At 50.8% G+C, this 22,778-nt stretch overlaps 1 pseudogene; it reads left to right on the top strand.

Annotated features, from left to right (window-relative positions):
- The first annotated feature begins 10,595 nt into the window (after positions 1-10,595).
- LOC120694622 lies at positions 10,596-11,674 on the top strand (annotated as a pseudogene).
- The last annotated feature ends 11,104 nt before the right edge of the window (positions 11,675-22,778 follow it).

Below are 22,778 nucleotides of genomic sequence, written 5' to 3'. Positions count from 1 at the left end.
GTATAACTTTTCTTGATGAATCTAATGACAATAATTAATCGATGATTGGCTACAGTGATGCTACAGTACCATTCTTTAATCACGTGATCAAATGTCTCATTAGATTCATCAGGGTTCCTAGTGCTGGGGTTTTGAAATTGATTTTGTAAATTACCTTTGTTTGACACCCCTAATAGATGGTCAAACCTTGTTCTAAGATCCTAAAACACCAAACCAAACAGCAGGGCCATTCATCTAAAATTTTGTCCGAAACCTTCACTTGAATATTCGGACCAACTTGACATCAGCAGCTGTACTAGCTACTCCCATTCTCTTCTATAAATATATAGGCAGCGGAGCATGCTCTAAGTCAACAAGAACACAGTTCGATCTACTAGCTGCTTGTTGACACAGAATCGCGCCAACACACTCTAATGCGCTAGAACACGCAGGAGATTGTCAAAATGATCTGAACCAGCGATGCCCTGGCGGACCGGTCTGACCGGTTCCGCAGACCGATATGACCGGTGTGGAGCAGAGAACCGCGAAGACCTAGAAACGCGAGCTCGGGAGGGACCCCGTCGGAGCTTGCGCGGCTAGGGTTGCTCTGAGGTCGGCAGGCCACTCAGAACATCTTCAAACGTCGTCGAGACGAAAGAAGAAAGCAATCTAGGGTTGGAAAAAACTATGATTTGAGAGATAAAAAATAATGCGATATTTTGATTGATTCGATTGAGAATACCTCAATTGGCCTTAGCCTTTATATTTATAGGCCGGGGAAGTCGTACCCCTCTCCAAGTCAGTTTATACAAGAATTTCCAAAATAAAACGAAGTCTACTCGGATTACAACTGGACAGACAGGTCAGACCGGTCAGCCTCTGAACTGCCAGAATTGGCTGTCAACATATGCCCCCGTGCTTTTTGGTGAGTTTCACAAGCCAAAAAAACAAGAACTATCCTGATGTACATATTTTACACAGAGCATACAAATCTAAAAAATAAAACTAAGGGCGATATCTAATACCGGCCATCTTCATCTTCATGCACTTTGCCATACGCTAGGATACAACTTCTTCAAGTACCTCCCTTTGATAGCCCTTGGTAGACGCTCTGTAAGGAATATAGCACCATTTATGCCATTTCAAGTGATTTTGGTGATCGAATGATAACACAACACTTGGACTAATATGATTGTTAAGATGACTATTCGCAGGCTTTTATGTTCAAGTGATGACTAAAAAAAGAAAAGATAGGCAAAGTGAGGCCCGAAGGGCCGCCCCTACGGGGGTTCCGCTCTTCGGATCAGGAGCACCGGAAGAACCGATGCCTAAGCATCGGTGCATCCGACGCTTGTCGGAAGAACCGGCGCTATGAAGTTTGGTGCAGAAGGGAATCGAAGCCAAGTCAGCCTATAGGCACCAGTTGAACCGACGGGTCAAATAGGGGGCATCGGTGCATTGGGCGTCCTATGTTCCAGAGACGATGTCAAGACCCCAGGAGAAGATTCTTCAGCACCGGTTGAACCGGTGAAGCATCGGTGCATACCATCAGTGTAATGACGTCAGCTGTCAGGAGAAGATTTTTAAGCACTGGATGAACCGGTGATGCATCGGAACAAAGCATCGGTTCAACCGGTGGTCACTGCATCAGCTGTCAGGACTTCAATGGCTACTTCGGTTTATGAGTGACCGGAAGAACCGACGCTACCCCTGCCAGAGGCATCGGTTCTTCCGGTGATAAGCAGATTTTCAGCTAATCGTTGGAGCAACGGCTACAAGACTTGGTGGCCTATATATACGCCTCACCCCGGCCATCTAAAGAATGCTGGAGTTGCTGGACATCCCACACACACCCAAAAACATATCCAAGCCATACAAAAGCATCAAGATCATATCCTTAGCCCTTAGCACACTTTGAGAATGTTGTGTAAAGGATTAGCTCTTAGTGACTGATATTGCAAGGCCTTGAGCCTTTGTGCTGTGGTTCTCTAGTGAACCAAAACAAGAGCTTGGTGCGCCGGCACCTTGGAGCGTGAAGCTCGCCGGCAATGTCATCGACCCTCCGACTTGGTGTGGAGCGGCGACGACATCTTTGTGCGGGGGACGTGGAGACCCCCATCCTTTGTGGAGAAGCTCCTTAGTGGAACCCGGGGCCAAGGTGACCGTGATTGTGTTCACGGAAGAGACTTGGTGGCCGAGTAGCAATACTCTTATTGAGTGCTACGACAACGTGGATGTAGGTGTGCCTTTGTGGCTAACCGAACCACGGGATAAACACCCGCGTCAAGAGTTTGCTATCTCCTATCCCGCTCTTTAAGCTTCCGCATTTATTACTTGTAACCTTTGTGCCTTTACTTTCATAGAGTAGTTTCTTGCTAGAAAAGGCTATTGCATAACTCTTTTGAGATAGGGGTTTTACACTAGAACAACCTAGTTGCACATCTAGATAGCTTGTTTTAGTTTAAGTTTTGTGCAAACTAGTTGGAGCCATAGGTCAAATTTTTTTATTAGTGCCTAATTCACCCCCTCCCCCTCTTAGGCTAGAGCACCCGATCCTTTCACGCTCACCTTGCACCGTCTCCACCATATACGAATTACCGGAGATAACTTTGATAATCTTGTATGGACCCTCCTAACTTGACGACCATTTGCCAAACTTGTTGCTTTTCATCTCAAGAGGCAAAATTATCTTCCAAACTAGATCCCCAATCTGAAAAGATTTAAGTTTTACCTTTTTGTTATAAGCTCTGGCCACCCGAAGCTTGTCTTTCTCAATCTCCTTCAAAACCTTCAAACGCTTGTCGGTCACCTCATCAATATTATCCATCATCAAATCATGGTAATCAACAGCGGAGAGGTCATTTTGCTATGCCAATATATATGCGTCCAGATTTACCTCAACGGGTAAAACGACCTCTTGACCATACACAAGCTCAAAAGGAGTAACCTTAGTAGCACCATATCTAGATATACGATGAGCCCACAATGCATCGGATAACACTTCATGCCACCTCTTAGGATTTTCTTCTATCTTCTTCTTGATAAGTTTGATCAAAATTTTATTATTAGACTCGGCCTGCCCATTGGCCTGAGCATAGTATGGAAATGAATTGAGCAACTTAATTTTATAAGATTCGGCAAATGCACGCATCTCTTTTAATATAAATGAAGAATCTTGATCCGTTGTCAAAGTTTGTGGAATGCCGAATCTATGAATAATATGCTCAGTAATAAACTCAATTACCTCTTTATGTGTCATATTCTTCAAAGGAACCGCTTCGGTCCATATAGTGAAATAATCCGTAGCAACCAACACGAAGCGATGCCCCTTTGAAGATGGAGGATTAATTTGTCCAATGAAATCCAACCCCCAACCTCGATACGGCCATGGTTTAATAATAGGATGCATTAACGCAGCAGGCACCAATTGCAAATCACCAAACTGCTGACATTCTTCACACCCTTTATAGTATTTGAAACAATCGGATAGCATGGTGGGCCAATAAAAACCGGCCCTTCTAAGTAACCACTTCATTTTGGGAGCCGATTGATGAGTACCACAAACACCTTCATGAACCTCACCCATAGCAACCCGGGCATGATCCGAGTATAAACACTTGAGAAGCAAATCTTCGGCAGTTCGACGATAAAGCTCATCGTCAATTAAAACATACTTAAAAGCCAAACGCCAAATATTTCTCTCCGCTCCATGACCAGGATCTCTCAAATATGATATAAGAGGGACCCTCCAATCCTGAGCTTCGGCCGAGACAATTGAATCGTCTTTCTTGGCCGAATCAGAGCCAACAGCTGCATTACCGGTCAGACCAGTCTCTGGACCGGTCTCGCTGACCGGTCGGACCGGTGCATCCAGAACTAGACACTCGGCTTTCGTTTGCATAGGCTTGCGAATGTTGAAATATTTTTTTCGTAACATTATAGCCAGATGCTTGCTGAGCCAGAGTATTTGCCTTTCCATTCACTTCCCTCGAAATATGTTTGATAATAAATTCATCGAAAGAAGAAATAATATCGAGGCATTTATCAAGATATGTATTTAGAGAACCATTATAGCACTGGCATACCTTAGATACTTGCTGCACCACCAGAAGAGAATCTCCAAAGACATCAACATGCTTCATGCCCATGGATTGTAAGAATTCCAAGCCAAATAGAAGAGCCTCATATTCAACTTGATTATTTGTGCACTCTTCTTCCAATCGGTTTGAAAATTCAAAAACAGCACCATTCGGAGAAATAAGAACAGCACCAATCCCTTGACCATCATCACAAACCGATCCATCAAAGTACAACTTCCATGGTGCACAAATAATATAGCCGACTTCTAGATCATGCTTGTCATTAATCCGATGCTCAATAATAAAATCCGCTATAATTTGGCCTCTCATAGATTTTAAAGATTCACAAGCCAAATCATATTCAACCAAAGCATAAGCCCACTTGCCGATTCTACCACTCAAAATCGGTTTTTGTAACATATGTTTGATCACATCGGTTTGACATACTACTATGCAAGTACTAGATAGTAGATAATGCCTTAATTTGGTACAAGCATAATAAAGAGACAAACACAATTTCTCAATAAATGTATATCTTGTCTCCGCATCAATAAGTTGTCGGCTTAAATATGTAATGATATACTCCTTCCATTCGGTTTTTTGAGTCAAAACAGCCCAAATAATCTTGTCTTCAGCAGCCACATAAAGTCTGAAATGTGCTCCTCTCCTAGGTTCTTTGAGTACGGGTGGAGAAGACAAATAAATCTTGATATTCTCAAACGCTTCTTGCTGTTTTGCCTCCCATATAAATTCGGTTTCATCTTTTAACCGAAGAATAGGAGTAAAATCATCGATCTTCCCGGACAAGTTAGATATAAACCTTCTCAAGAAATTTACCTTGCCCAAGAACTTCTGTAAATTCTTCTTGCATGTAGGGGCTTCAACCTTCCTCATGGCTTCAATTCTTTTAGGATCAACCTCTATTCCCTTCTCATGAATAATGAAGCCAAGAAACTTTCCAGCCGATACACCAAAAGCACATTTCAGTGGATTCATCTTCAAACCATGCCGGCGCTTCCTCTTAAGAGCAAGTCTCAAATCGGCTAAATGATGATCCAAACCGGCCGATTTAATGACAATATCATCAATGTACACCTCCAAGATGACATCAAGCAAATCATGAAAGATTAAATTCATAGCTCTTTGATAAGTAACACCCGCATTTTTCAAACCAAAAGTCATAACAACCCACTCAAACAAACCGACAAATCCTAGACATCTAAAGGCCGTTTTAGATATATCTTCTTCGGCCATAAATATTTGATTGAAATCAGCATTATCATCAAGAAAACCAATGGCACGATATCCGGAAGCCTCATTGATCAATATCGGCTATAGGCATAGGATATTCATCCTTGGGAGTAGCTTTATTAAGATCTCTAAAATCAATGCACACTCTAATTTTTCCTGAATCCTTTTTCTCAACGTGCACAATATTAGAGATCCAATCAGCATAATGACAAGACCGAATAAATCTAGCATCAAGTAAACGATTAATTTCAGTTTTAATTCGGTCGTAAATAATGGGATTGAAACGTCTAACCGGTTGTTTATAAGGTCTAAAACCGGCTTTAATCGGTAAATGATAATCAACAAGATCACGGCTTAAACCGGGCATTTCATGATACTCCCAAGCAAAGCAATCAACATATTCCTTCAATAAATTAACCAAATCGGCTTTATATTCAGCTGATAAATTTTTGTTTACAAAGGTCGGCCTAGGGATAGTTCCATCACCAATGTCTACCTTTTCTAAAGGATCGGCCGATGCCTACCCTTGGCCCAGCTTGTCTAGATCATCAGAATCTTCAATGGCTTCACACATATCGTTCGTACGCGCCCGATACTGATCTAGCCTCTGCTGTAACCACTCTGTGTTGGACCGGTCTGACCGGTCGGGGTGTCCGGTCTGACCAGTCGGCTCTGTGCACCGAACGGGATTGGACCGGTCTGACCGATCGGCACAAGCGGTCTGACCGGTCGCTTCTGGAGCTTCTGTTGTACTCATCTGATTTACATTAAATGATTTAGCTGATTATCCATCGGCTTTAGTACAGCAGAAACAAAATTATCCTTAGTACAACTAATCAAATCATAATCGGACATATCCACGCCCGATAAACACTTGACGTTGTGTGTGCATTAATAGAATCCGAATCGGCTAAAACAACAAAGGATGAAGTGTCCCCATGGACAATCTCAACCTCATCGCTGATCCACTAAACAAAAAACTGATGCAAGGTAGAAGGAACGTACTGATTTGCATGAATCCAATCCCTCCCAAGAATCAAATTGTAGTTACCTTGCACCTCCGAGATGAAAAAAGCCGTAGCAAGCGTCTTGCTCCCAATGGTGAGCTCCATGGAAGCAACTCCCTTGGCGCTAAGGGGCTCGCTCCCTCCAACACCACTGACCATCATGTTTGTCTTGATCAAGTCCTTGTCTTGGCCACCGAGCTTCTTGTACAACGAGTAGGGCATAAGATTTACAATGGCCCCACCATCCACTAGCAAGCGAGTTACCGGCTTCCCGTTGATGTGTCCCCTCAGGTAAAGAGCCTTCAGATGGTTGTCCTTCTCGCTTGGCTTCTGGAACACAGCTTCACAGGGCCCAAACTGAAGATGAGCCAAATCCTCTTCCGGAACCACGAAGTAATCCGAAGACAAGTGCACCACATTAATCTCCAAGTTGGTGCGCTCCGGAGACGCTTCATAATCCACCAATTCCTCGTCTTCTGCTGTCAGAGGAACTGCTGGCACTTCGTCTATAGAAGGAACCGAAACGGACGGTGCCGATTCGGCTGCTGGCTCTGCAGTAGGTTCTACCGGTCTGACCGGTTTGTCAGAGCGGTCTGACTGGTCTATCTGACCGGTCGGCTGCGGCGGTCCGACCGATCTGGCTAGCTGATCAGCTGTCTTGACCTTCCAAATCTTGCTCTGAGGGAACATGGGCCTGTATCTGTTGAAGTCCTCATCTCTCATCTCCTCTTTCTCCTGCTCCTTCTTTTCTTTGTTGCGAAGGCGCTGCAATTTCCTCTTCTGTGTATGAGTTAAACCTGAAGGACACCACCTAGGCTGATGGTACTTGTCCGCTGCTACCGTCCTCATGATCATTAGCTATGACCGGCTTTAGTGAACGAACATCAGTCGATTCTTCAATATCCATTGGCTTTTTGCCCGTGTCTTTTATGGGCACTTTGATTTCATCGATTTCAATAAAACCGGCTTTAGACTTCTCTGGATTAGCAACAGGCTTCTGCCCCTTAATACGATACTCAAACCTTAGAACAGGAGCCTGGCCCAGCCTCTGGTGAGACCGGTCTGACCGGTCCATGGCGACCGGTCTGACCGGTGCATCCTGCAGCACTGGACCAGATTGGCGTGGCCCCAATCGGTCATGCACTGGTACTCTAGAGCTTTCTCCTTGATAATGTGGAGGATAAGGCATCGGAAAGCACTGCATCCATACCCCTCCATGCTCCCATGCCAGATTGGTTGCATTTGAAGCCGGAGGCACCCATGGCATGGTAGCACACATCTGGGGAGGATACAATGTGACCACATCACCCCTACGCCTGCTAGATTCCCTCCTTGGGGACACTGGACGGTCTTGACGCGGTGGTGATCGCGGTCTCTTTTTTAATGGCCGATCATTTTGAACGGCCTTTGTGTACTTGTTCAACAACTGGTTGAAGGTGGGCTTCTGATTAGCAGTTCTTCCTTGCACCTTCACCTCGTTGGTCTTCCAAGTACCCACTTCTGGACACTTTGGCTTGAAAGTCCGGGGACGCTCACCAGAGCGATCTGACCGGCTAGAGGAACTGGTCTGACCGGTCGGACCGGTCTGATCGGTCGGAGACACCGGTCTAACCGGTCGTGCTTGATCAGCAGACCGATTTTCTGGTGGAGAGTTTCCTTGCCCCCCGAGTCTAGGATTTCTGACTATGATCTTCAGAGTATCCTTGCCATCATCAGTATTCTCCTTGATGACTTCCCGGGCGAGGATTTTGTCACTTGTATCCATCGGTATTGGATCACCGATGACAACATTCTTCCCCTTAGCTCTTTTGGCTTGTTCCGGCCGAATGAGCACCTTTGGATTGTTCAATTCTAGCGTATGAACAGGGAAATGAGCTTTGTCAATTAGCATCTCAAAAAGTACCAATCGTCCTTCATTAATGGCCGATTGTACCTGTCGACGGAAAACATTACAATCATTAGTAGCATGAGATGTAGAGTTATGCCACTTACAATATGCATGTCATTTGAGCTCATCGGGAGATGGAATAGCTTGTGACAATCGGATGTTACTGTTTTTAAGTAATTCATCAAAAATCCAATCACATTTAGAAATATCAAAAGTAAATTTCAGCTCCTCTTGCCGATTCTTTTGAATCGGCTTGAGAGACGGAACTGAACCGGGTTTGGCCTTTGATGGCCAAACAAATTCAGCAGCGTATACCTCCTTGCTATCATCGTCCGAACTATCTGAATCATGATCAAGAATATGCGTGTTGGACCGATGAGGCTTGAAGGTATCTTTGGTATTTTTAAGTTTAAACTCTAAACCCATGAATTTGACTTGCAAGAAATTCACGGTATGATATTCAAAGCCCTCGAGTTTCTCTTTCAAATAAGAACGTAAATCATTAAATGCCAAATCCGCCAAATCTTTTTCAGAAATTGTCAAACTAAAACACCGATTTTAATTTCTTTAAATCTTTTAAAATAATCTGAAGAAGATTCATCACGTCCTTGCTTAATCGATGTTAAGTCCAATAATTTCGCTTCGGTCTCCCCGCTAAAGAAGTGATCATGAAACTTATGCTCCAACTGAGCCCAATTGCGAATAGAATTAGGAGCAAGCGAGGAAAACCAAGAGAAAGCCATTCCAGTCAAAGATAAAGAACATAAACGCACACGCAAAGCGTCATTGAAATCGGCTTCTCCCAACTGCAAGACATATTGACTAACGTGTTCCCAAGTCGTACAAGAATCATCACCATTAAATTTAGTAAACACAGGAATACGCCAACCAGCAGAAAAATGGGTAAAATCAAACTCGGCGGGATAAGGTTTTTGATACAAACGCGTAGTACCCATATCCACCCCAAGCTTAATTTTAATCACATTTGCCAGATCTTCTTTGAACTTAAGGAGATTGGTCTGATAGTGCTGGCTGGTATAAAACTCAGAAAAACGTCGTGCATTAGAATTTCCATGCGCCATAGTCTGTGAAGAAGTCGGGATCGGTCCTTGGTTAGGTCCAGATCCTCGTGGCCCTCCCGCTACAGTAGTATTGCGAGATGGTGTATACAGTGACAACTCATTAGTTCGGCTAGGGGCAGCCGAACCTGGAATTGTCTCGAGAGGCATCGGCGATGGTACTGAGTAACCGGTCTGACCGGTCGTACCGGTCTGACAGGTCTGTGGGACTGGTCTGATAGGTGCAGTGTGCACGGTCGACGGTGGTGGGGTTTGTCCTGGAACGAGTTTGGCGGCATACCATAGAGTGGTTCAGATGTGAACTCCAGGGTAGCCGAACTCGGATCTGATGAGTTAGGATCTGACATGGGTTGTTTACCTTTAAGCGCGTCAACATCACTACTCAATTTAATTAAAACGTTACCCGCAGCAGCTTGTGCAGCAATAATCTTTTGATCCATCATGGATGACATTCTATCAAACATATCAGAGGGAGAGAGGCTTACATTGGGGATCTCCTCAATCTTATCCTTGCTAAGCTTGAGAGATGGCAGTACGAACTCCTCCACCCTCTTGACGAGGCCACCACGATCCTTCTTGAAGCCCTTCAAGAATTGTGCCATGACGTGCTCCTCCACAAGAAGGTAGGCCTTGCGCTCCTCTTCGGTGAGATCCTCCATTGTAGCCGTGATGATGTTTTCCTTGTCGATCTCTGAAGAGTCCATCTTCTTCAAGGAGTAGATTAGATCGGTTTTAAAACCAGATTAATCTTTTCCCAGTGGAGTCGTCAAAAAGTGTGTTGACACAGAATCGCGCCAACACACTCGAATGCGCTAGAACGCGCAGGAGATCGTCAAAACGATCTGAACCAGCGATGCCTTGGCGGACCGGTCTGACCAGTTCCGCAGACCGGTCTGACTGGTGTGGAGCAGAGAATCGCAAAGACCTAGAAACGCGAGCTCGGGAGGGACCCCGTCAGAGCTTGCGCGGCTAGGGTTGCTCTGAGGTCGGCAGGCCACTCAGACGAAAGAAGAAAGCAATTTAGGGTTGGAAAAGACTAGGGTTTGAGAGATAAAAAGTAATGCGATATTTTGATTGATTCGATTGGGAATACCTCAATCGGCCTTAGCCTTTATATTTATAGGCCGGGGAAGTCGTACCCCTCTCCAAGTCGGTTTATACAAGAATTTCCAAAATAAAACGAAGCCTACTCAGATTACAACTGGACAGACCGGTCTGACCAGTCGGCCTCTGAACTGACAGAATTGACTGTCAACACTGCTCAACTTGTGTAGCTCTCCAGCCAGCAGCTGCTAGCTAGCTAGCTAGCTAGCTCGCCGATTATCGACCGAAAGATATAGTCGTACGTCGTTGCGTTATATTGATCGAATCGATTTAACTAGCAATATAATGCAGGGCCTCAGTATTAAGCCGTCTACCAAGCTGCAGCTCAGCAGCTTGTTGGTCGCCGTTGCTACTGTCATGCTGGTATTGCTCGCCGGAGTCGCCCACGGCGGCGGCAGGAGGCTCGTCGTCTCCAGCAGCGAGGACGAGCCGTGCAAGAAGATGACGGTGTACTACCACGACATCCTCTACAACGGCAACAACACCGGCAACGCGACGGCGGCGGCGGTGACCAAGCCTTGGCGGCGCTCACGCCGGAGCGGACGAACGGCACCTTCGGCCTGCTGGTGGTGTTCGACAACCTGGTGACGGAGGAGCAGGCGCTGTCGTCGGAGCTGGTGGCGCGCGCGCAGGGCTTCTACTTCTACGACAAGGAGGAGGACAACGCGTGGTTCGCCTTCTCGCTCGTCTTCAACTCCACGGCGTACAGGGGCACCCTCAACCTCATTGGCCCCGACCTCATCGCGGAGAAGACGCGGGACCTCTCCGTCGTCGGCGGCACCGGGGACTTCTTCATGGCGCGGGGCGTCGCCACGCTGCGGACCGACTCCTTTGAGGGCCTCTACTACTTCAGGCTCCAGATGGACATCAAGCTCTACGAGTGCTACGTCTAAGTGGATGCGTGTTTGGATTCTCTGTTCCGCTGCATGTGCCTGGTGGTTGGTGCTGATTTATTGTGAAAGATAAGTACTGCTGGCTGGCTGGTGGCTAGTGTTGATTTGGTATGAAAAAAGCACCGCTGCTGATTGCCAGTAGAACAGACATGTAAAAGTATAAAACTAGTCCATCCCAATAGGAGTAAAAATAAGCATACCATTATTGCATACATCGTAATAAAAAATAAGCATACCACGTACTGTGTGCATAGAAAAAACATAGCATCGTAATTAGGCCGTCTACTGCTTGTCTTCGCCAAATAAAGTACTGTATGTATATGTTTACTTATGTATAAGTACGGATCTTATTACTATATATGTTTACTTATATAAGCCTGCCGCGATATATGCACGGTACTTGTATCTACTCCATGTAATGCTCTTAAAATCTAATAAATCTTCCTTTTATCGAAAGTTTCCGAACCCGACACCGCCGCGTGGTTTGCTGAGTGTCTATCTTTTGAAGAAGTCCGCCCCATGTGTTTTTTTGTGATGGATCCCGAATGTTTCTAACAGAGGTGAGAGGTGGTGGTTCTTAGTTTTGAAATTGTAATATGCATGCATGTCCTCAACTCTTTACGCCCTGGAGACGCGGCTTCGTATCGCTGAAGCTGATAATCCATCACCTAAACCAATCGTGTCCGCCATCAGCGTCTATTGCTATAACAGGACATTTTGATTCAGTCGAAGTTTCGATATTTGCATATAACGGTGGTCCGATCATCATTTCAACTAATACGGAAAGGTTCTACGCATGCAAAAGATGATAGTTATTATGACGCCACCCACATGCATGCAAATTCCAGACTAAAAGCTATAAATATTAAACTAAGCATCCAAATTAATTTGGATTTCATCATTATTTTTACTAGGACAAAATTTTCAAAACAAGACCACACTTACCTATGTCTGCACAATATTTAAAAATATTTATTAATACTAAATAATTATTTCAGCTACGGGAACAATATTTCAACAACAAGAACAAATAATTATTCTTACAAATAAAAAATTTAAACATAACAAATAAATAGCACAAAACATTAAACATCATGAACATTTGATCATGTAGACTAAATAATAGAAAATAAATATCGCGAATAAATGAGTCAACAAGGCCGAACAATTTAATCTACAAAACGAACAAATAAATTATACACCTCGAACAATTATATTGTGAACACAAAACAAAACATTACTATATCTATAAAAAATAATGGATAAATTGAATAATAAAGAGTAACTAAACAATATAAAAAAGGAATGGTAAAAAATCAGAATATGTAATTAAAGAATAAATGAAAAAAATTAGACAAGAAATAGTGGAAAAATATATTTGAAAAATGCATCAATTATTAGTACAATTAGAATAAAAAAGAAAATACATTATAAAATAAGAATAAACAAGAAGAAAAGGAAGTCAGATTATATACTAGTGACGAAATGTTTATTGCAGCATTAGAAATAAGAAGAAAATAAAATAGTAATAAAATTTATAATTAATAAAAATAAGAAGAAGGTAAGGTACAACTTCTTGCATGCATATGGAAGGAAATGAATAAACAATAAAATAAAAAAGATAAGGTACAACCTTTTGCATGCATGTGGATGAAAATAAATAAATCATAAAGAAAATAAAGAAAAGATAATAAGAAAATGAAAAGGAAGAAAGAAAAAGATATTTTCTTATGAACCGAGCTAGCAGTCTAGGTCCAAATATTATTCGGCTAATCCAGCCAGCAGTTGCAAGAAGAAAAGGATAAAATGGGCTAAATAGACTACGCTGCGGACTGACTCCTTTGAGGGCCTCTACGACTTCGATCAGGCTCCAGATGGACATCAAGCTCTACGAGTGCTACGACGTCTAAGACCATACACACACATCGTCGATATACTAACTATATGCGAGATAAATTAAAATGCACGATTGTTTTAGCCAAGTTCTTGAGTACATGTCTTGCGTGTTGTGATGTTGTGTTAAATTGGCATCTTGTTGTATACCTGTGGGAGTTCGGGTTGTGTGTACCCATACGGTGTTGTAAGACGACATGGATGTGCCTGCATTATTCATTCAACATAAAGAGTGTGTTCTATGAGTTCGTCGAGCTAGTAAATGCTACTCCCTCTATGCATCTTTGCAAAGCATAGTTTTATGCCCAATGCAAGTTGACACTTTGACTGATGATTAGTCAAATAATATGTGATTTATGCATGTGAAATGAAATTGCTATGAGCCGCTGAGCTTCTATCGCTGCAATTGATCTGATGCCCAGGTTGCTGTGACATGATGAGCTTCTAACAGGAGATGCCATGTCCTGGTGTTGCAGGCAAAAGACATTCCCCTCGGAGACCAGGATTACTAGCTCGCCCTGCTGACTTCTCCTCCGACTGCACAGTGCACACTGGGCACCCTAACCAACTGCTTCCTGCCCGGTGACTCCATCACAGCCAGCAAGGTTGAATAAGGCACGCACAACGGATCGGAGTCCATCGGCACTGATGCAGAAGAGCGTATGCCCATCAGGCCATCACGCCATTCCCCGGACCCGTCCCTGAGCTTGGGCTTCTCTCTCGCTGTGCCCGTCGGCACTGATGCAATTCAGCGGTCTGTTAGTCAGTCACGCGTCGGCCTCTCCGGCACGACTGGAGCTTCCGGATCAGGAGACGCGTCCAAGGAAAGGGACGCTCCTGCTTCGGAGTCCGGAGCGCGTGGGCGTTGCGTTTCGCCGCCGTGGCGCGCGGCGATCCGCGGTCTGCCGGCCGGCCGTGCGATGGTGGGCAGCGCCCGGGCGCCCGGCAGGCAGTTGTTACACACGCGTCTTCCGCACGGAGGAGAAAACCGCGTTCCCGACCCGCGCTTCGCGCTCCCACGGCTGGCGGACAGCGGAAGGAGCGGCGGTGACCATGGCGACGAGGTGGTCGGTGGTCTGTTCTGGTCGACCAGGAGTGGACGGTATTTCATTTACCGTCCACCCCTGGGGTCTCAGGAGCCGTCGGATCAGAAACAAGCGGCCAGATCCGAGTGGAGGATGGCGAGCTGGTACGTCATGTGGGCTTTGAAGGCCCACCAACAAGCAGCCCAGTGAAATTGGGCCAAGAAGAACGAAGGGGCTCCCAGCCTGAAATTGCATTGACACCGCTCTGAAACTCTGACGACGGACAGCTCGCCGGAGTTCTTCCTCCCCGTCGCCGTCATCCACATCCTGGTCAGCTCCCCCGCGACCGATGAGGTGCTCTCCATGCTCTGCGGAGTGCGGATGCATGATTACAACTCGCTTCACTGTTGTGTGTTCTTAGCCGCCCGCCTGCCCAGCCGCGGCGCCTAGCTCTGCGTTCGTGTACACGCTGCTGCTTTCCGGATCAAAGGCCGATGAAATTGTATGTTTGCATCTGTGCTTAGCATAAGAGAATCTATAATGTGGGCAGGTGGCTGGTGATGCATCCCACGCCATGGAATTGAAGATTCTGTGCGCGCGCTCTACTCTACTCTCTCAGTCTCACTGCAAGCTGTTGCTCCGTAGTGCAGCTGTTTCCGTCCTGATCATTTTGTTCGCCTACAAGAGATTAGAACCTTGTTCTCTGTAGAAGATGCTTCTCCAATTTACCAGGGAATGGAATTGACGCCTGACGATTCCAGTGACCACGTTGACCAATGGGTATTTTTTTTTCAAACAAATTTGCAGGCGCAGGCCGCAGGGCAATGGGTACCAGTGCTCGCATATCCGCCATGGCTGGAGCTGCAGGAGCAGGAGATACATCCTAGGGAAGGGAGGCTTTCAGCATAGGAGTCCGAAGCGCGTGACCGGCGCCGTGGCTCAAGCCGACGTGCGGCGTGTTGATCCGCAGGGCGGCCGGCGTCCGTGAGATGGCGCCCGGTGCCCGGCAAGTAGCCATTCCAGGAGCGTCTTCCGCACGAGTACTGCTCCACGCTCCCATGGCCGGCGGACGGAGGCGGGGGCGACGGTGACCAGGGCGCGGGGGCGGTTGGCGTCTCGTCCCCCGATCTGGGGTGGACGGTATTTCATTTACCGTCCACCCCTCGGGTCACGGGAGCCATCGGATCGACAACGAACGGCTAGATCCGAGCGAGGAGGGAGAATCTGGTGCTTAGTATGGGCTTCAAAAGCCCATGAAGCAACTCAATGATCACTGTGGGCCGTGGCTTGTGATGGGCTAAGCGAAGCACCCGCGAGGGACGGGGCCTCCCGCGACGACTCCAACAGCGGCGCTGGAACGGCTGGCGGCGGCTCGCCGCCCACCGGCCTCCATTGCCGGCCTCGACGACATCGGCTGCAGGGTGTGATGGGGCCTCGCGCCATGCCCACGATCAGCGACGACTCCCGAAACAGAACGAGACAGCACAGAGTCCAGCGGCGCAGATTAAAGGACCTCCCCTGTCCCCTGTAAGCTTTAACCATGTACGGCAAGAGAAGATTAACCATATTTCATGTGTGCTGCGCAGTTGAATCTGTTCTGCCATATGCCCCTGCACTCCATAAGAATCATAGTTCACGGCAATGGCATTTGAAGATACAAAGGGTGCGTAATCTTGGGATATTAGGAAGGCAGTGATCATGGGTAGGGAACCCGTACAGGCGAACCTCACGGTGTGGCTTACCGATTGGTGGCTGCCGATTCAATTGGGGGCGGAGAGAACGCCCTTATCGGTGGCTGCCTTGCGGGCTGGGTGGCTGCCTTGCTGGCTGGCTGGCTGCCGATCCAAATGAAGGAACGCTGTAGAAGATACTAGAGAACACGGCACCGATGCCCAACGAACTCGTTGCTGACGGGGGAAGCTAGCTCTGTCGGGAATTTTTTTCCACGCAGCTCGATCAGCTGTCAGTCAATCAATTCAGTGCACGCGCCGGCTTCGCCGCCATAGCTTTACCTGGCGGAGCAGGAGACATATCCGAAGAAATAGAAGCACTTTTGCTTCGGAGAGCGCGCGCTGCGTGGCCCTGGCGTTGATGTGCGGGACGGCGGCGACAGGGAGCTGTTCTATTGGCAGCGGCATCACGAACCATCTGCGCTGCGGAGTATCCGCGTCCTCGGACCCGCGGCGAGCTTCGACGGCCGGTGATCGATGGCGGTGACCGCTGCGAGGGGGCAGGTCAGTGGCTTGATCCCCGACCAGGGGTGGACGGTATTTCATTTACCGTCCACCCTTGGGGGTCGTGCCTGCCGTCGGATGGGAAACTAACGGAGGGATTCGAGCGGAGGAGGTCCGGCTGATGCGTCGCATGGGCTTGAAAGCCCAAGTAGCAGCCCATTGGTCAACGTAGGCCGTGTCTCGTGAGTCGTGAGTCCAGTGATGCTGATGCGCGCGGGCTGGCCATTGTTGTCACCTCGCTAGAGGCCTCTCCTCCACCGTCGGTGGCCTCGACGACGACGGCGATCGAGGGCCTCGCGCCCTGTCCACCATCTGAATTGAAACTGCTCAGTTGAGTGAGATATTCAGGTGACTGAGAGGTCCTTGCCGGATCTGTTGAGTGAGATATTCAGGTGACTGAGAGGTCTCCCTGTTTTTTTAATCACAAATCTTAATGGAGGTGCAGAGATCAAACTGAATGGATAACGAGTTTGCAGGTGCAAATGTAGGCAAGGACGAGGGGCCATCAGAACCTCTAGATAGATAATGTGTTGAAATCTTTATCTTGGAATTTGGGAACTTTTTCGAAATTGGATATCGTCAGCTTGTATGAAATTGGATATCCTGTGTTTGTTTTTGCTAAGGTACGTCTCTCCTGAGCAGATTATCTTGGTCGGTAGACATCGGTTCGTTTTTCTGAAAATTGTGTTGGGATTTTGCATATGTTAATCTTGACTTGGTCTCCCTCTTCGGCTGACTGATATGCATGCGCACAAAAATTGGGTCTTGTTGCGACGCGCCGACGCATCCAAATCGGCATCCACCATCGGACAGACATTGGCGTGACCATGATCGCCATAGCCGCCGTCCTTGGGAACGAGCCCCGACAGCCTCCGACCCTCCTGTATTCAAACAGGACTGCGATTTCTGCATCTCCTGTTGTTGCAGGCAAAAGACATGCACCTCGAAGAGACGGAGACCATTTGTGCTGGATCAGCTCGCCCTGCTGACTTCTTTTTCTGACTGGCGACTGCACATGCACTGGGCACCCTATCCATGCCAGCTGCTTCCACAGCCCGGTGACTCCATCCATCGCAGCCAGCAAGGTTGAAGAAGGTACAGCGGAGCCCGTCGGCACGTACTGATGCAGAAGAGCGTATGCCCATCACGCCGTTCCCCGGACCAGTCCCTGAGCAGCTTCGGCTTCTCTCGTTATGCCCGTCGTCGGCACTGATGCCAATATGCCATTCAGCGGTCAGTTAGTCAGTCACTCATGCGTCGGCCTCTCCGCCACGGCTGGAGCTTACCGATCAGGACACGCGTCGCGTCCGAGGAAAGAGAAGCTCCTGCTTCGGAGTCCGGAGCGCGTGCCGCGGGGCCGATGCGCTTCGCCGCCGTGACGCGGCGATCCGCGAGCCCCCGCCGTGCGATGATGGGCAGCGCCCCGGCCCCCGGCGCCCTGAAGGCAGCCGTTTCAAGCGGCGACTTCCGCGCGGAGGAGCAAACTGCGGCCTCGGACCTGCTCCTTGCTCCCACAGCCCCACGGACCGCGTCGAGACGTCGAGGGGCGGGGCGGACGGCCTGGTCCATTGGTCAACGCGGGCTGTGGCACGTGAGCCCAGTGATGTGCGCGGGCTGGCCATTGTTGTCACCTCGCTAGAGGCCTCTCCTCCACCGTCGTCGGCCTCGGCGGCGCGATCGGGCCTCGCGCCCAGTCCACCATCCGAATTGAAACTGCTTCAACGGCGTTCCTCTCCTCTAGACCTGGGAAACGTCGGGTCGGGTCGGGTCGGGTTCGGGTCGGGTCAAGGTCGGGTCACGGGTCGCATAGGACGGCCCGCGCTCGACCCGTACCTATCACCGGGTCGGGTCGGGTTGGCCCGTGCACCCTGCGCAGACGTGTCGGGTCGGGTTTTTTTCGGGTTGGGTCGGGTTTTTTGTCTTTGGGTTAGGTCGGGTTTTGGGTCAAAAATCACGGCCCGTGCCCGGCCCGTTGATTGTTGCGGGTCAAAAAATACGGCCCGCGCCCACCCACCACGTAACTCGGGTCGGGTCGGGTCGAGTTTTTTCGGGCGGGTTGGGTCGGGTTGTTCGGGTCGGGTGACCCATGCCCAGGTCATACTCTCCCCGTCCTTTCTGAATTGGAACTACGGCGAACAGCTCGCCCGGGCTCGTCCTCTCCATCGCCGGCCTCGACATGCATCCTGGTCATCAGCTACCGTGCCGCAGAACCGATGCTCAGCCGTCAGCCTGCATGCCACCCCATTCATTGAAGGGCCCTTGGCGATCCAGTGCATTCTGCTGTTTAACGGGACAAATCTCTGAGACTCTGACGCTAGCTGCTGCTGTTCCGCGTCCAATGCAGCATGCATCCACAACGCCTGACGAATTTTCATCCCTGGTCTCTCGCGGCGATTATCCAGATTCCAGAGATTGTACTCCAACTAAGAATCGACGATGACGACCAACTGAATTGTACTGTACGAAGTGTCGAAGCCCCAGGATTCACCTGCATATTATTATTATTATTCTCGAGGAAAATCTGCGCCTGTTTCCTTGCGTAAATTTGTCAAATTATCCTCAAATTTACAGGCCTGTTTTGGATAGTATATATGAGATCCGTTTTCTTGATCCCATGGCAACATCATCCTAGGTTATTATGATCCAAACCAAACGTTTCCAAACACTCTCATCAGTGGCCAATGCATAAGTGAAGTATATGCAGCTGCCTCTGCCATCGAGACTGCCGGAGGGACAAGGGCCAGGTTGTCGCCTCGCCGGCGGACTCCACCGTCCGCGGCCTCGACGACCACAGCGGCGCGATCAGGATCCGAACTGAAACTTCTTCAGCAGGGTTCCTCTCCACGATCGAGAGGCCGCTGCACCTCTCCGTTCGTGTACATGCTGCTGTTTAACTAGGACAAATTAAATCTCTGAGCCTCTGATGCTAGACGCTAGCTAGTTGCTACTATTCCGCGTCCAATGCGTGCACCGACGCCTGACGACGCGGCGAGAGCGACGGCGGCGATTGCGGCCGCAGCCGACGCTGCTGAGCAGTTCGGTGTCCGTCAGCGGCACCTTCTTCGGCGAGATAGTGGTGTTCAAGTTGAACGACGCGGTAGCAGTCGGCGCCGGTGGCGCGCACCGATGGGTTCCACTTCCACGACAGGAAGGAGTCGGCCTTCTCCCTCGTGTTCAACGCCACGGCGCCCATGGGCACGCTGTCAACCTCATGGGCGCCGACTGACATCATCGTCGGTGAGGCGCGGGACATCTACGTCGACGATGGCACCGGCGACTTCTTCATGGCGCGCTTTCAGGCTGCAGTCAGCAGCTCGCCCTGCTGAGTGCTGATTTCTCTTCCGACTGCACGTACAGTGCACACTGGGCACCCTAACCAACTGCTTCCAGCCCGGCGACTCCATCGCAGCCAGCAAGGTTGAAGAAGGCAAAACGGATCGGAGCCCGTCGGCACTGATGCTGTGATGCAGAAGAGCGTATGTCCATCACGCCGTTCCCCGGACCCGTCCCTGAGCTTCGGCTTCTCTCGCAGTCTCGCTATGCCCGTCGTCGGCAGATGCCATTCAGCGTTCAGTTAGTCAGTCATGCCTGCGTCGGCTTCTGATCTCCGCCACACCTGGAAATAGACGCGTCCGAGGAAAGAGGCGCCCTGCTTCGGAGTCCGGAGCGCGTGCCGCGTGGCCGTGGCGCGGCGATCCGCGGGCCGCCGCCGTACTATGATGGGCAGCACCAGGGCGCCCTCCCCTGCAGGCAGCCGTTCCCGGCAGCGTCTTCCGCGCGGAGGAGAAAACTGCGGCCTCGGGCCCGCTCCGTGCTCCCACGGCCGGCGGACAGCGAGGGACGAGGGAGCGGCGGTGACCACGTCGAGCCGTCGAGGGGCAGGGCGGACGGTCTGGTCTGGTCCCCCGACCAGGGGTGGACGGTATTTCATTTACCGTCCACCCCTGGGGTCATGGGAGCCCTTGGATCCGCTACGAGCGGTAGGATCTGAGCGGGTTAGCAGGTGCTTCGTGTGGGCTTGAAAAGCCCAAAAAGCGGTCCAGTGACTACCGTGGGCCGCGACGGATGGGCCCATTGAAGCCCCGCGCTCGCGCCCTGTCCACGACCTGCGACGATCCCCGAAAGGCCGAAACTGAATGAGAATGAGCAGAGTACGTCCAACGGCGCGGATTACAGACAGAACCTCCCCTGTCCCCTGTAAGCTTTAACCATGCTTGGCATCGCAAGAGTTTCAGGTGTGCTGCAGTTGAATCTGTTCTTCCATGCCCCTGGACTCCGTAAGCAATTACAGTTCACGGCAATGCCATTCGAAGATACGAGGGATGCATTATCTTGGGACCAAGGACGGCAGTGGTCATGGGGAACTCGTGGAGACGAACCTCACGATTTTTCTCACTGATTGGTGGCTGCCGATCCAATTGGAGGCGGTGAGAACGCGTCTCTCTGAACCTCTGATCGCTGCCTATCCAAATGGAGGAGCGCTGTAGAAGATACCGGAGAAGAACGCATCGATGTCCAACGACCTCGGTGTTGACGGGGATGCTAGCTCTGTCTGGAATTCAATATCCGCTAAACGCCCGTCTTGTTCACGCAGGACGCAGGACGCCCACGGCTGGAGCTGCCGGAGCAAGAGACGTGCCGTTGCGCTTCCCCGCCATGGCGCAGGCGGCGGACCGATGTACAGCGTGTTGATCTGCGGGACGACGGAGAGAGAGGCGGCGCCAAACAGCACTTCCATGCGCGTTTGCCGCACGAACCGTCCGCGCGGCGGCGGAGCAAATGCTTCCTCGGACCACGGCCAGCGAAGGGCGGCGGGAGGAGCGGTGACCGCGGCGAGGGGACGGTCGGTGTCTCGCTCCCCGACCTGGCGGGGTGGACGGTATTTCATTTACCGTCCACCCCTGGGGTCGTCCCAGCCGTCGGATCGGCAACGAGCGGCAGGATCCGAGCGAAGGAGGTCGGGCTGGTGCGTCGCATGGGCTTGAAAGCCCAAGTATAGCAGCCCAGTGAGGTGGGCGCGTTGGCGATTGGCGGACGTGGCGCTGCTGGACTGCCGGTGGACAATTGTCGGGTCGCCAGGATGTCGCCTCGCTATTGGGGCCTCGACCTCGAGCCCTGTCCATGATCCGGCTGCGCCCCTCCGAGGGTCTCTACTTCAACGACAGGAAGGAATCGCCCCCGGCCAGCGCGTGGTCCGCCTTCTCCCTCGTGTAGTCGTGTTCAACTCCACGGCGCACAGGGGCACGCACGCTCAACCTCGTGGGCGCCCCGCCGACATATATCATCGCCGAGAGGACGCGCGGGACATCTCCGTCGTGGGTTGCACCGGCAACTTCTTCATGGCGCGCGGCGTCGCTATAGTTGGCCAACTGGGCCGAGCCCGACGGACTGGCACGGGCCCGGCCCAAAAAAGCACGGCCCGAATCCGGTCCGGCCCGTGACCGACCGGGCCAGTGCCGTGCCCGTGCCAGGCCTCGGGCCGTGCCTGGGCCGCAATCTCGGCCCGCGGCACTAGCACGGGCACGGCCCGGTTAAAGGCCTAGCACGAAAAAAGCCCGTTTAACAGCCTCAGCCCATGTAAATTTGGAAACTCAAACCCTAATCTATTCATCTCCCTCACGCGCAGCCGCCTGCTGCTCCTCTCGGCGCCCGTGGCCGCCGCCTACGTCGTCGCCCGCGGCCGCCGCCTACGTCGTCGCCCGCGGCCGCCGCCTACGTCGTCGCCCGCGGCCGCCGCCCGCGCCGTCGTCGCCCGCGGCCGCCGCCCGCGCCGTTGTCCCCCGCGCCGTCGCCGCCGATGCGTGTCCGCCGTCCCCGTCGCCACCCCGGCCGCCGCCGCGCGTCTGCCGTCGTCGCCCCCGGCCGCCGCTCCGGGCCCGTCGTCGCCAGTGGCCGCCGCCCGCGCCGTCGCCGCCGATGCGTGTCCGCCGTCCCCGTCGCCACCCCGGCCGCCGCCGCGCGTCCGCCGTCGTCGCCCCCGGCCGCCGCCGCCGCCCCTCCGGCCGCCGCTCCGGGCCCGTCGTGCTGTCGTGCCCAAGGGCACGGCACGGCACACCGACGCCGGCGTCGGGCCGTGCCTGGGCCGGGATGCCGGCACGGCGGCACTACGCGGCACGGCACGGCAGCGCCGCCGTGCCCCGCCGGACCGTGCCTCGCCGTGCCGTGCTCCGGCGTGCCCGGGCCCGTGCCGTGCCGTGCGGCCCGGTTGGCCATCTATAGGCGTCGCCACTCGCTGCGCACCGACAGCTTCGACGAGACGAGGGCCACGCCCACACTACTTTTCAGAGTTCAGGCTGCAGATGGACATCAAGCTCCACGAGTGCTACCTAGCTCTAATTAAGCCCAT

Source organism: Panicum virgatum, chromosome 2K, assembly GCF_016808335.1.
Source record: "Panicum virgatum strain AP13 chromosome 2K, P.virgatum_v5, whole genome shotgun sequence".
NCBI classification, from domain to species: domain Eukaryota; kingdom Viridiplantae; phylum Streptophyta; class Magnoliopsida; order Poales; family Poaceae; genus Panicum; species Panicum virgatum.
The sequence above is the reverse complement of the archived record's forward strand: the minus strand, read 5'-3'. Positions and strand labels throughout refer to the sequence as shown.